This window comes from Microtus oregoni, unplaced genomic scaffold (genome assembly GCF_018167655.1).
Source record: "Microtus oregoni isolate MIOR12 unplaced genomic scaffold, Mior012 000052F_ref0000163, whole genome shotgun sequence".
Taxonomy (NCBI): Eukaryota; Metazoa; Chordata; class Mammalia; order Rodentia; family Cricetidae; genus Microtus; species Microtus oregoni.
The window spans coordinates 6,576,202-6,591,297 of record NW_024543828.1 but is presented as its reverse complement, the minus strand read 5'-3'; positions in this window follow the sequence as shown (position 1 = coordinate 6,591,297).

The following is a 15,096-nucleotide window of genomic DNA, read 5'->3' as shown; positions in this document are numbered from 1 at the left end:
AGTAATAACTATGTCTGTGGTTTTGAACTGTTATGTCCCTGCTGACGATTGCTGTGAAGGAAGATTTTATGTACTTTAGCTATTTCTACATTTTCCTTGGGAAGTGTTTGTTCAAAATCTTTGTCAATTTTTAAATGGAAACATTTGTGTTCTTAAAATATATTTTATTTTGTTTTGATTTGGGTTTATTTTGAAACAGGGTCTTACTATGTAGTCCTGGGTGACCTGGAACTTGCTCTGTAGACCAGGCTAACCTTGAACTCAACAGAGATTCACCAACCTCTGGCTCCCAAGTGTTGGGATTAAAGGTGTGTGCCACCACTGCCAAATTTTTAAATTAAAATATAGTGCATCATTTTCCCTCTTCCTTTTCTTCCCTGCCATCTCCCATCTTCATCATAGTATATTATTCTTTAATTATTATTGTTACTATACAGTTGTATATATATTATTATTGTCTAGTATATAAGTAATAGTTATTTTATATACAGAAATGAATAAATATATAAATCAGTTGTAATTTTATTATTGCTTTGTTGGTGTTTTGTCAGTACTTTGCCAATGACATATATAGATAACATCTTTAATTCTAGATTTTCTTTTCTGAAAAATATTACATTATTGTGTATGTTTGTGTGAGGGTCAGTGGACAGCTTCTGGGAGTTGGTTTTCTCCTTATACCATATGGCTCTAGTGCAGTGCTTCTCAACCTTCCTAATGCTGTGACCCTTTAATACAATTCCTCCTGTTGTGGTGACCCCAAGCATAAAATTATTTTCGTTGTTACTTCATAACCGTAATTTTACTACTGTTATGAATCATAATATAAATTGCTGGTATTTACGATGGTCTTAGGTGACCCCAGTGAAAGGGTCAACCCCCAAAGGGGTTGCAACCCACAGACTGAGAATCTCTGTTCTAGATTGTTCTCAGATTTTCAGGATTGGCACAAGCACATTTAACTGCTGAACCTCCTCACTAGCCCAGAGTTTATTTTCTTAATTTTGTACTGTGAAAAATAGGAGTTCATAATTTTTCAATGACATTTAATTGTCATTCTTTTCATTTTGCTACATTACTGACTTTAATATTCTTGTTAAGCAGTTTTTACCTAGTTCAAAGTTGTCAATATATATACCTGTCTCTAAAATTCATTATATATTTTTTCAGATTTAGATATGTGAACATATTCAAATTAATACTTTTTATTGATAGATAAATCATATAGCATGAAATCTACCATTTAAACATGTATAATTCAGTATATGTTGATGGCTTCATGAGGTGAGCAACTATCACCGCTGTTTAGTTTCTGACCATTTTCATCAATGACAAAGGAAGTCCTGTCACATCTCATCACCCCATCCTTATAGCCTTGGAAAGCCATTAGTTTATTTTCTGATTTTCCTATACAAGTGACAAATAGAATTCTATAATGTTTGATCTTTTGTGTTTGGCCTTTTACTTAGCATTATGTTTCAAGGTTGATCTACATTTCAGTAATCCTTTTTATGGCCAAATAATATTGCATTGTAGGGACACATTGAAATTTATCTATTCATGCATTAACTGATAGACATGTTTTTTCTCACTTTTTAATGTTAAAATAGTGCTTAAATGACATTTTTATATATGTTTCCATATATATATAAATTATATTGATCACATACGTAAGTATGTAAGTACAGGATTTCATAATAACTTTATGTTTAACCAACCTTAGTTCAGAGGCATGGTGTCTTTATCATATACTAAGACTGTATTTCTATATGTGGGTTTTTTATGATTGCTTTATTATAATTTTCTTAAAATTACGTATCTCCATGCTAATAGTACACTCTCTTAAGGATAGGTTTGTGAGGTTTGTGTGTGTATGTGTACGTCTGTGTGTGTTCTGATGTACATAGACATGTGTGCAAGAACTGGGGAGGACACAGATTGATGTCAGGTGTCCTCATTCACTTTTCTTCTTGCTATTTTTTTTAAATTTACTAATTCCTGGTCTTAGCTTGCCTTGTTTCTTTTTAAAAAAATTATTTAAAAGTATTTTTTTCATGTCACATACAAACCACAGTTCCCCCTCCCTCCCTTCCTTTCCTCCCTCCCCTTATTGCATTCCCCCACCTTCTCCCCACCAAGTCCCCCATCCACTCCTCAGAAAAGGTAAGGCCTCTCTAATGGGGAGTCAACCAAGAAGTCTGGCATATCAAGTTGAGTCAAGACCAAGCCCCTTTCCCCTGTATTGAGGCTAAACAAAATATCCCTCCATAGGGAATATGCCCCCACAAACCAGTTCATGAACTAGGGATAAATCCTGATCCCACTGCCAGTGGCCACACAGACTTCCCCTGTCACACAACTGTCACCCACATGCAGTCTCATGTAGGTTCCCCTGCTGTCAGTCCAGAATCAGTGAGCTCCCACTAGCCTTGGTTAGCTGTTTCTATGGTCTTCTTCATCATGATCATGGCCCCTTTGCTCTTTACATTTTGAGACTGATCTTTTACTGAAGCTGGATATGGCTCATTGGCTAGATGGTTGACTGGTGGACCCCAATGATCTGCTTGTCTCCATCTATCCTAACCCTGGAATTACAAGCTCATATAGCCACACCCAGCTTTTTTAATTAAAAAAATTAACATCATTATTGGGGCTCTAAACTCAATCTTCATGATTGTGTGGCCAAGCACTATACCACAGCAAATACTGAATGCAAGAATTGTGTCCACCTGCTAGAGATAGCCAATGGTAAGGATTTGGGCTGTACCTCACATGGTTTCCATATATCTGCAGACAGGTACTTCTTTGATATGCACATATCTACATTATTCTGTCTATTCTGACTGATACCTGTAAGTTTTAGTGTTCTTGTCTTTATTTAACTCTTATCAATATTTTGTAGTAGTTCTCTTTTTACTTGTAGATTTTTTTTATTGAGAAAAGGAGAAAAAAAAACAACTTTCCACCTCCTCCCAGCCTCCCATTTCCCTCCCCCTCCTCCCCCCCTACGCCCCCTTCTCCCCCTCCCCCCACTCCTTTCCCACTCCCTCTCCAGTCCAAAGAGCAGTCAGGGTTTTCTGCCCTGTGGTAAGACCTAGGACCTCCCACCTCCGTCCATATCTAGGAAGGTGAACATCCAAACTGGCTGGGCTCCCACAAAGCCATCACATTACGTAGGATCAAACCCCCGTGCCATTGTCCTTGGCGTCTCATCAGCCCTCATATTTCGCCGTGTTCAGAGAGTCCAGTTTTATCCCATGCTTTTTCAGTCACAGTCCAGCTGGTCTTGGTGAGCTCTCAATAGATCAGCTCCACTGTCTCGGTGGGTGCATCCCTCGTGGTCCCGACTTCTTTGCTCATGTTCTCCCTCCTTCTCCTCCTCATTGGGACTTTGGGAGCTCAGTCCAGTGCTCCAGTGTGGGTCTCTGTCTCTATCTCCATCCATCACCAGATGAAGGTTCTATGATGATATGCAAGATATTCGTCAGTATTGCTCAAGGATAGGGTCATTTCAGGTTCCCTATTCTCAACTGCCCAAGGAACTAACTGGGGACCTCAGCTTGGGCACCTGGGAGCCCCTCTAGGGTCAGGTCTCTTGCCAACCCTAAAGTGGTTCCCTTAACTAAGAATTGTGGTTCCGTGCTCCCCTGTCCAACCTTCCTTTATCCCAATCCTCCTGCTTTCCCAAGGCCCGACCTCCTTCCCTTCTAACTTTTCTCTCCCCATCTCCCCTTACCCCCAACCCACCCCACCCCAAGATCCCAATTTTCTCCCCGGCAATTTTGTCCACTTCCCTTAGCCAAGAGGATAACTATATGTTTTTTCTTGGGTTCCCCTTCTTACTTAGCTTCTTTAGATTCACCTATTGTAGACTCCGTGACCCATATTTATGGCTAGAAACCAATTATGAGTGAGTAAAACCCATGTTCATCTTTTTGGGTCTGGGATACCTCACTCAGGATAGTGTTTTCTATTTCCATCCATTTGCATGCAAAATTCGAGAAGTCATTGTTTTTTACCGCTGAGTAGTACTCTAATGTGTAGATATTCCATACTTTCTTCATCCATTCTTCCATTGAAGGGCATCTAGGTTGTTTCCAGGTTCTAGCTATTACAAATAATACTGCTATGAACATAGTTGAACAAATGCTTTTGTCATATGATAGGGCATTTCTTGGGTATATTCCCAAGAGTGGTATTGCTGGGTCCAGGGGTAGGTTGATCCCGAATTTCCTAAGAAACCGAAACACTGACTTCCATAGTGGCTGCACAAGATTGCATTCCCACCAGCAATGGATGAGGGTACCCCTTCCTCCACAACCTCTCCAGCAAAGGTTATCGTTGGTGTTTTTGACTTTAGCCATTCTCACAGGTGTAAGATGATATCTCAAAGTTGTTTTGATTTGCATTTCCCTGATTGCTAAGGAAGTTGAGCATGACCTTAAGTGTCTTTTGGCCATTTGAACTTCTTCTGTTGAGAATTCTCTGTTCAGATCAGTGCCCCATTTTTTAATTGGGTTAATTAGCATTTTAAAGTCTAGTTTCTTGAGTTCTCTATATATTTGGGAGATCAGACCTTTATCTGTTGCGGGGTTGGTGAAGATCTTCTCCCAGTCAGTGGGTTGCCTTTGTGTCTTAGTGACAGTGTCCTTTGCTTTGCAGAAGCTTCTCAGTTTTAGTAGGTCCCATTTATTCAATGTTGCTCTTAATGTCTGTGCTTCTGGGGTTATACATAGGAAGCGATCTCCTGTGCCCATCTGTTGTAGGGTATTTCCCACTTTCTCTTCTATCCTTTTCAGTGTGTTCGGGCTGATATTGAGGTCTTTAATCCATTTGGACTTGAGTTTTGTGCACGGTGAAAGATGTGGGTCTATTTTCATTCTTCTACAGGTTGACATCCAGTTGTGCCAGCACCATTTGTTGAAGATGCTTTCTTTCTTCCATTGTATACTTTTAGCTCCTTTATCAAAAATGAGGTGTTCATAGGTTTGTGGGTTAAAATCCGGGTCTTCTATACGATTCCATTGGTCGACTTCTCTGTTTTTATGCCAGTACCACACTGTTTTCATTACTGTAGCTCTGTAATAGAGTTTGAAGTCAGGGATGGTAATGCCTCCAGAAGATCCTTTATTGTATAGGATTGTTTTGGCTATCCTGGGTTTTTTGTTTTTCCATATAAAGTTGATTATTGTCCTCTCAAGATCTGTGAAGAATTTTGATGGGATCTTGATGGGGATTGCATTGAATCTATAAATTGCCTTAGGTAGAATTGCCATTTTTACTATGTTGATCCTCCCAATCCAAGAGCAAGGTAGATCCATCCATTTTTTGGTATCCTCTACAATTTGTTTCTTCAATGCCTTAAAGTTCTTGTCAAATAGATCTTTCACTTCCTTGGTTAGATTTACCCCAAGATATTTAATGCTGTTTGTGGCTATCGTGAATGGTGAAGCTTCTCTGATTTCCCTCTCTGCTTCCCTGTCCTTTGTGTATAAGAGGGCGACTGATTTTTTGGAGTTGATCTTGTATCCTGCCACATTACTAAAGCTGTTTACCAGCTGTAAAAGTTCTTTGGTGGAGTTTTGGGGGTCGCTTAAGTACACTCTCATATCATCTGCGAATAACGAAAGTTTAACTTCTTCCTTTCCAATTCGAATCCCCTTGATCCCCTTATGTTGTCTTATTGCTATTGCTAGAACTTCAAGTACTATATTGAAGAGGTATGGAGAGAGTGGACATCCTTGTCGTGTTCCTGAGTTAAGCGGGATGGCTTTGAGTTTCTCTCCGTTTAATTTGATGTTAGCTGTCGGCTTGCTGTATATAGCTTTTATTATATTTAGGTATGACCCTTGTATCCCTAATCTCTCCAAGACTTTTAACATAAATGGATGTTGAATTTTGTCGAATGCTTTTTCAGCATCTAATGAGATGATCATATGGTTATTTTCCTTCAGTTTATTTATATGCTGGATTACATTGATAGATTTTCGTATGTTGAACCAGCCCTGCATCTCAGGAATGAAGCCTACTTGATCATAATGGATAATTTTCCTAATGTGTTCTTGGATTCGGTTTGCCAGTATTTTGTTGAGGATTTTTGCGTCGATGTTCATGAGTGAGATTGGCCTGTAATTCTCTTTCCTGGTTGAGTCTTTGTGTGGTTTTGGTATCAGAGTAACTGTAGCTTCATAAAAGGAATTAGGTAATGACCCTTCTGTTTGTATATTGTGGAATACATTAAGGAGTATGGGTATTAGCTCTTCTTGGAAGTTCTGGTAGAATTCCGCATTGAAACCATCTGGTCCTGGGCTTTTTTTGGTAGGGAGGTTTTTGTTAACAGCTTCTAATTCTTCGCGACCAACAGGTCTGTTTAGATTGTTCACCTGGTCCTGGTGTAACTTTGGTATATGGTATTTATCTAAAAAAGTGTCCATTTCTTTTACATTTTCCAGTTTTGTGTTATACAGGCTTTTGTAATATGATCTGATGATTCTCTGAATTTCCTCTGTGTCTGTGGTTATGTCCCCCTTTTCATTTCTGATCTTATTAATTTGCGTATTCTCTCTCTGCCGTTTGATTAGTTTTGATAGGGGTTTATCAATCTTGTTGATTTTCTCCAGGAACCAGCTTTTTGTTTCATTGATTCTTTGGATTGTTTTCTGTGTTTCTATTTTGTTGTTTTCAGCCCTCAGTTTGATTATTTCCAATCTTCTACTCCTTTTTTTTCTAGAGCTTTCAGGTGGGCTGTTAAGTCTTCAATATGTGCTTTCTCTGTTTTCTTTAAGTGGGCACTTAGTGCGATGAACTTTCCTCTTAGCACTGCTTTCATAGTGTCCCATAAGTTCGAGTATGTTGTTTATTTTCATTGAATTCAAGGAAGACTTTAATTTCTTTCTTTATTTCTTCCTTAATCCAGGTATGGTTCAGAAGTTGACTGTTCAGTTTCCATGAGTTTGTAGGCTTTCTGGGGGTAGCATTGTTGTTGAATTCTAACTTTAATCCATGGTGATCTGATAAGACACAGGTGGTTACTAATATTTTTTTGTAACTGTGTAAGTTAGCTTTGTTACCGAGTATGTGGTCAGTTTTCGAGAAGGTTCCATGAGCTGCAGAGAAGAAGGTATATTCTTTCCTCTTCGGGTGGAATAATCTATAGATGTCTGTTAAGTCCATTTGCTTCATTACCTCCATTAATTCTCTAATTTCTCTGTTAGGTTTCTGTTTGATTGACCTGTCCATTGGTGAGAGAGGAGTGTTGAAGTCTCCTACTATTATTGTGTGTGGTTTGATGGCTGCCTTGAGTTTTAGTAATGTTTCTTTTACATACGTGGGCGCTTTTATATTCGGGGCATAGATATTCAGGATTGAGACTTCATGCTGATGAATTGTTCCTGTTATGAGTATAAAATGTCCCTCTCCATCTCTTCTGATTGATTTAAGTTTGAAGTCAACTTTGTTAGAAATTAGTATGGCCACACCTGCTTGTTTCTTAGGACCATTTGCTTGATAAGCCTTTTCCCAGCCCTTTACTCTGAGTAGGTGCCTGTCTTTGTGGTTGAGGTGTGTTTCTTGTAGACAGCAGAACGTTGGATCCTGTTTTCGTATCCAATCCCTTAGCCTGTGCCTTTTTATAGGTGAGTTGAGCCCATTGACATTAAGTGATATTAATGACCAGTGGTTGTTAACTCCGGTCACTTTTTTAGTAGTAGGGTTTGTGTGTTTCCCTTCTTTGAGTTGCGCTGGTGAAAGGTCTCTAGATGACTGAGTTATTGTGGGCATTGTTGGACTCCTTGGTTAGTGATTTTCCTTCTATAATTTTCTGTAAGGCTGGATTTGTGGCTACGTATTGTTTGAATTTGTTTTTATCCTGGAAAATTTTGTTTTCTCCATTTATAGTGAACGAAAGCTTGGCTGGATATAGTAGTCTGGGCTTGCATCCATGATCTCTTAGTTTTTGCAGTACATCTATCCAGGACCTTCTGGCTTTCATGGTTTCCATAGAGAAGTCAGGTGTAAGTCTGATAGGTTTACCTTTATAAGTAACTTGGCCTTTTTCCTTTGCAGCTCTTAATATTCTTTCTTTATTCTGTGTATTATGTGTTTTGATTATTATATGGCGAGGGGATGTTTTTTTTTTTTTTTTTGATCCAGCCTATTTGGTGTTCTGTATGCTTCTTGAACCTTCATAGGTACCTCTTTCTTCAGGTTGGGAAAGTTTTCTTCTATAATTTTATTAAGTATATTTTCTGTACCGTTGAGCTGCACTTCTTCTCCTTCTTCTACTCCAATTATTCTTAGGTTTGGTCTTTTTATTGTGTCCCAAATTTCCTGAATGTTTTGTGATGAGAATTTGTTGGTTTTGCTGTTTTCTTTGATCAGTGTGTTTATTTTTTCTATGGTATCTTCAGTGTCTGATATTCTCTCTTCTATCTCTTGTAATCTGTTGTTAGTACTTGTTTCTGTCATTCCTGTTCGTTTACCCAGATTTTCCATCTCCATTCTTCCCTCGGTTTGTGCTTTCTTCATTGCTTCCATTTCATTCTTCATGTCTTGAACCGCTTCCCTAACCTGTTTGATTGCTTTTTCTTGTTTCTCTTGGTTTTCTTGCGTGTCTTTGAGCGATTTATTCATTTCCTCTACCTTTTTGTTTGTAATCTCTAATTGTTTATGGCAGTTTTTCACCTCCTGTTTAAGGTCCTCTATTATTTTCATATAGTTCACTTTTGAGTCGATTTCTTCTATTTCTTCAGGAGTAGGGTGTACAATTCTTCTTATTTCGGGATCCCTGGTTTCTGGTGGTGTCATGTTGCCTTTCAGATTGTTGGAGGAATTCTTGTATTGGCGCCTTCCCATCTCTTCCTTCAAATGGAGCCAGGAGAGGCCTGGTCTCTTGGTCCAGACTTTGCTGTGATTGACTCTCAGGGTATATCTCTTCAGTGTAGAAGCAGGAACCGTTCCCGTCCAGATGGGATTCCTCCACAACCGTCCTGATGGGATTCCTCAGCAACTAAACAGGGCTGCTGGTAGCCCAATGATCCAGGGCCAACAGGATGAATGGAGCAGGGGGGGGGGGTGGTATCCAGGAGCGCGCTGGAAGCTTGGCACCGGAGCTGAAGCTGCCCGGCTCCCTTACAGGGGACCCTGAGGCCTGCCCGGCTGGCAGGCACTCACCGCTCTGGGTGGGTCGCCTTAGTTTAGGAGCTTAAGACTGTAGTTGAGCACTGGTCCTAGCATACAGCGGGGCAGGGTTGGGGCGGGGTGCTGGGGGTGCTGGGTCGAGCGAAAGAAAGACAGCCCTGCAGAAGGAGCTGGGGGAGGGGGTTTGTGCTCTCTTCCGGGACAGTCCGCCTGCCCCTGGGTAGCACACACTCACCCGTCCTGATGGGATTCCTCAGCAACTAAACATGGCCGCTGGTAGCCCAATGATCCAGGGCCAACAGCATGAATGGAGCAGGGGGGGGGCGTGGTATCCAGGAGTGTGCAGGAAGCCTGGTGCCGGAGCTGAAGGTGCCTGGCTCCCTTACAGGGGACCCTGAGGCCTGCCCGGCTGGCAGGCACTCACCGCTCTGGGTGGGTCGCCTTAGTTTAGACTGTAGTTGAGCACTGGTCCTAGCATACAGCGCGGCAGGGTTGGGGAGGGGTGCTGGGGGTGCTGGGTTGTGCGAAAGAAAGCTACTTGTAGCTTTTTATTATGTTGAGGTGATTATTTGATTAGGATTGATTACCAGACATAAACAGGACAGATAAAGTATATGCCCACTTATAGATTTATGTTTCTGTGTTCAGATACATTGTCTAACAAACAGTGTGTATATATATATATATGTATATATATGTATATATATACATATATAGATATACATACATATATACATACACACATACACATATAAAACTATTTATATCACTTTCCTCTTGACTGGCCATAGAAGCTTACAAACTTACATTTCACTGATTTTTTAAAGGAAGATATTTTTTTTGCTACCATTGCAAAACATACTTTTCTTAACTTTTATTGCTATGATAACCAGAATGAATATTTGGTATAAATGGAGTACTTCATAAGTATGAATGAAAAAAAATCATTTTTAATTTTACTTGTTGTTTTATAGGTGAAACTGTCTAAGTAAAGGACTAGGAAACATTTTATTCATAGTTCCCATTGTGACTATTTTCAGCTTTCCAGGGCAGTTGGTCTTGGTTGCAGCTCCTTAATTTTGTCCCCTTGTAGAAGGATAGCATGCATAGAGTATATGGTGGCAAATATCAAAAATTAACTCCAGTGTGGTCCATATGCACAAAACCAGGGAGCTGCTGGCTTTGACCCATAGGCAAGTTTGCTAATTCCTATTCTATTCACCCGTTTGAGGACCATGCAGGGTAAGTCACTTTTATGAATTGCTTGCTTGGATCTTTTTCATTGTCATTTTCTTTTTGTCTTGCTGATTTGCAAGAATACTTTATTCGGTCACACAGTTTGCTTTATATTGGAATCATTTTCAGCTTTCATTTGTTTATTAACCATACTTATGTTTTTCTCAATATCTAAATGTTTTGTATGCCGTTAAGTCTATGAGTCTTGCTATGCTGTTTCAAGATGCAGTGTGTGGCACTGGAAACAGTCTTCCTTGCTCTGTGATTATAGAAAAACTCTCCTCTATTTTTTCCAGTTTGTCTTTTAATTTCTAACAGTATGTGAATCTTAACTACATTTCAAATTCTTTAGTGGAACACAGGGACATAACTTAGTGATTCTCTTTATTTGTTGCATAATTTTTATTTTATTCTGAAATATTGTGTGTGAATGAGTCTGTTTTTGAGCTCTAATTTATGATATATGCCATATGACTTATTTCATACTATTTTAACTAACACCTGTTCTATTCCATTATTTATTTTTTTGTTGCTTTCATTGAGACCCTGCATAGACTACTGAATTGGTTTTGTTGTTTTTAGTAGTTTTTTCTTGAGTTTTCTAGGCTGTTACATCATTTATATACAATATAATTTTGTCTCTTCTTTTAAAAGGAATACCTCTCATCTCATGTAGTGGCTAGGAATTGATATGATAATATCCTATAATAGTATTGATACTGGATATCCCTTTTGTATTCCCAATTACAAAGAGAAGGGCTCTTGTGTTGCATTGCTAGATACATTTGATAGTAATTTTATTCAGCTCTGAGGGTTGAACTCAAAGCCTGAAGGCAAGAGATCTCCTTGCTGAGCTACACCCCCAAGCACTTGATGGTAATATTTGATAATTATTCTTTTATGTTAGGAAGATTTTTCTATTACTAGTTCATTATTACTTAAAAGTAAACTGTCATAAATACTCTGCACTGTTAAAGATTTCTGATTCTCTTAAAGAGCAATTCACATTTTTGTCACCAATTCCTTCTCAGTCCTGCATTGTATCCTATATCTGTATCCCTATCACATCGTGAATCCAGTGTCAGCTTTGAAAACCTATAGCGGACTCCTACAGTTTCGTAAGGTGTGAGCATATATAGCTTTGAGATCACTTTATAGGGGAAGAAAAGAATACAAAGTGTCATTTAAATTAGGTATTGGAAATTTTATTTAGAGTGAGATTTTTTAAATCTCTTACAGTAATTTTCTAGCACAGATCATAAAAAGATGCCTTTTGCTTGCTACACAGAACCTCTAAGAATATCTGTCTATCCATGTTGACAGGGATACTGTGCCTGATGGGGTAGGGTGGGTGTACAACTTGGCAACCTTCTTGTAGAGTTTCTCTTTAAATGTTATATAAACCAAATTGCTTCCAAACATGGTGAACTTCCAGTCTATTGTAGTTTAGATAAGAGGTGTTTTGATATTGTTGGTGTTGCCTCTGTTTATCCATAAGTATGGGATAAAGCACTCTCTCGGGGCCATAGGCTCAGAGGGGGCCCATGCTTAGGGTGGAGTGCTTTGTGATCACCATCGTGAAACTCTTAATTTTATCTTTGTATGTGTGTTTTGTAAATTAAGTTCAGAGGGAGAGTGCAGTACATGCAGAGGACTTGAGCTCCTGTAAATGCAGCTTCCTATTGCACATCGTCTCCCTGCAGTAACTTCTTGATGATCTTGATCTAGTCACTTTAATTCCATGGTACCTTCAGGCCCTTCTCATACCTTTCCTCCTCACCCTGGCTAGCAGCCATGGCTATTACCTTCTGGGAGCAGCAAGTAAGTTGTGCTGGAGGAGGCCCACGTTCTATTGTTGCCCTCTATCCAAGGTGGGGACCTAAGCCATGGTAGACAGAAACAGACTTGGTCCATGTGCTTTGAGGCATATTTGGATTCTATCTAAACTAAATATTTATAGACAAAGTAATTGTAGAGTAGTACTACATAATCACATTTGTATTATAAAAAGACAGAGATCACAACTCAGAACTTCTTGTTTTATTTATTTTTCTTTTTTTAAAGACAGGATCTCATATATCCTATATAGGCTTGGTACTTAGTGTGTAGCCGAGGATGATCTTGAATACCTAATCCTAGGACTGGTATTACTGGATCATAGGAATACACCATCGTGCATAGTTAGGGTTTGAACCCAGAGCTTCATGCATCCAGACCACCAGTATACCATCTGAGCCCCATCTCCAGGCTCTCATTTTAAGATTTCTGAAATATTTAGTATCCTTGAACTCTTGGTGTGACCAAATGGAAACTGATGGAATTTGCAGTTCTCAAACATGGCAGAAAGCTGTTTCAGAATGGGTTATACGTAGCATAGAAGAAAATCGCAGAGATAGCAAGGGTGCCCCTTTAAAAAGAAATCCCCCATTGCCATGTGTTCATAGCACAAAAGACGATGCTGTGAGGCAAAGCAGGTTTCTCATGAGTGGAACTGGGATTCTGAAATGTTGGATTCTTAGTAAATAACAATGTTAAAGGTACCACAGCCAACTTATTTTTATTTGTGCTGTCCTTTTTATGAAAATGTAAGAAAATATCTACATTCAAATAAACCTAAAAATGCTTAAAGTTCACACTTTAATCCCAGCACTCAGGAGACAGAGGTAGGGAGATCTCTGTGAGTTGAGACCAGCCTGATCTATAGAGCGAGTTCCAGGACAGCCAGGGGTACCCAGTGGAATCTTGTCTTTAAAGATCCCCCCCCCCAAAAAAAGAAAAGAATTAAGAATATTCTAATTGATAACAAAGCATTATTGTCTTTTATCAGTGTTTCTTAATTAAGTAGTTAATTAAATATTGGTATATTTAAAATTTATATTTATTCAAATTTATTATATTAACATGATATTTGTATTAATTCTCTAAGAATTTCACAAAATTCATTTTGATTGTATTCATCATACCCACTTCTCACCGATCACCATCGTCCCTACCCCTTCCATTTTGTGTCCTTTTTATTTTTAAAAGACCACTTAGTCCAGCTTGTACTACCCATCTATTCCTGGGTGTGGGACCATATACTGGAATGTGGTTAAACTACCAGGGGGTCACACACTTACAGGAAACTGACTCTTTTTCCCCACCTCAAAAGCTATCACCTGCTCATAGGTACTGTGCTGTTTGGAAAGAAAATGACCCCCATAGGCCCATATTAGAATGTGTTGCCTTTTTGAGGTAGGTGTGGCCTTGTTGGAGGAAGTGTGTCACTGTGGGAATCGGCTCTGAGGTCTCATATGCTCAAGCTATGCCCAGTGTGGGACATGGTCTCCTTTTGCTACCTGTGGATAAAGGTATAGAACTCTCTAACTCTCCAGCACCATGTCCTCATGCCACCATGATGATAATAGATTAAACCTCTAAAACTGTAAGCCAGCTCCAATTAAATGTTTTCCTTTATAAGAGTTGCCATGGTCATGCTGTCACTTCACAACAATAGAAGCAGTAATTAAGACAGGTACTCCATTAGATGGGGCTGTTCATGAGCCTCTTCTCCCCGCTAGTGAGGCATTTTATAATCTATGATGTCTTAGAGTCAAGCAAACACAATCGAAAGGCAAATCCACAGGAGCTGAGGAGATTACTCAGGGGAGACAGTACTTGATATGCAAGCACGAGGATCTGTATTTGGATCCATAACACGCTTGTAAATGCTGGGTATGGCAGCATGCACCTGTAACCCCAATGCTGCAGGCTGGAGTTGCACACATCCTGGGGCTTTGCTGGCCAGGAAACCTTGCCAAAGGATCAAGCTTCAGGTCCAGTAAGAGATGCTATTAGAAAATAAAAAAGGTGAACACTGATAGAGGGAAATGCTCAACATTGGCTTCTGACCTCCAGATTGTATGGCAAGTACAAGTGAGTGCACTTGTGCAAACATGTGCACACGTACAGGGAGAACACACAGCATACAGGGAGAACAAGACAAAGAAGAAAAACCATTGCATTTATAAATAAAAAAAAGTAATTTGGGAATTAACAAACAAATCTAGGAGAATTCACAGGAATCTGAATTGAGATTGAGAAAAGATGAGGTTGTCAGGTACTTTATCCATGAGTAGAAGCAAGTCTGAAAAGAAATAACAAGACAAAATAAAAAAAATTCCCCAAATGTGCAAAGTATAACTTGAAAATGATGAGATTCTTACCATACGTTAAATTTTAAGGCCGGGCAATGGTGGTGCACATCTTTAATCCCAGCACTTGGGAGGCAGGGCAGATGTAACTCAGTGAGTTCAAGGACAGGCTGGTCTACAAATCAAGGTCCAGGACAGCCAGACAGCCAGAAAGAGAAACCCTGTCTATAAAAACAAAACAAAACAAAACTAAAAAAGCCCCAAACTTTTTTTTTAAAAAAAACTATCTTCATCAGAATGCAAAATGGTACTTCATGAGAAAAAATAAAGTAAAAGAACCTCATTTTGAGAAAAACCACATGTAAACCATTAACCCAGTTAACAAATGCATTCTTCTATGTGGCCCTTTCCACCCAGAGGATCAATATTCTTCCCACCCATATTGCACTGTCTCAGAGGTCTGTGTGCTTGCATGTGCATGCATGTGTGTGTGTGTGTGAGATCAGTAATTGGCACTGGGTTTCTTTCCTATTTTTTCCTATCTTCTTTTTTTGAGGTAGTCTTTACTGAGCCTGGCTTCAGCTATACT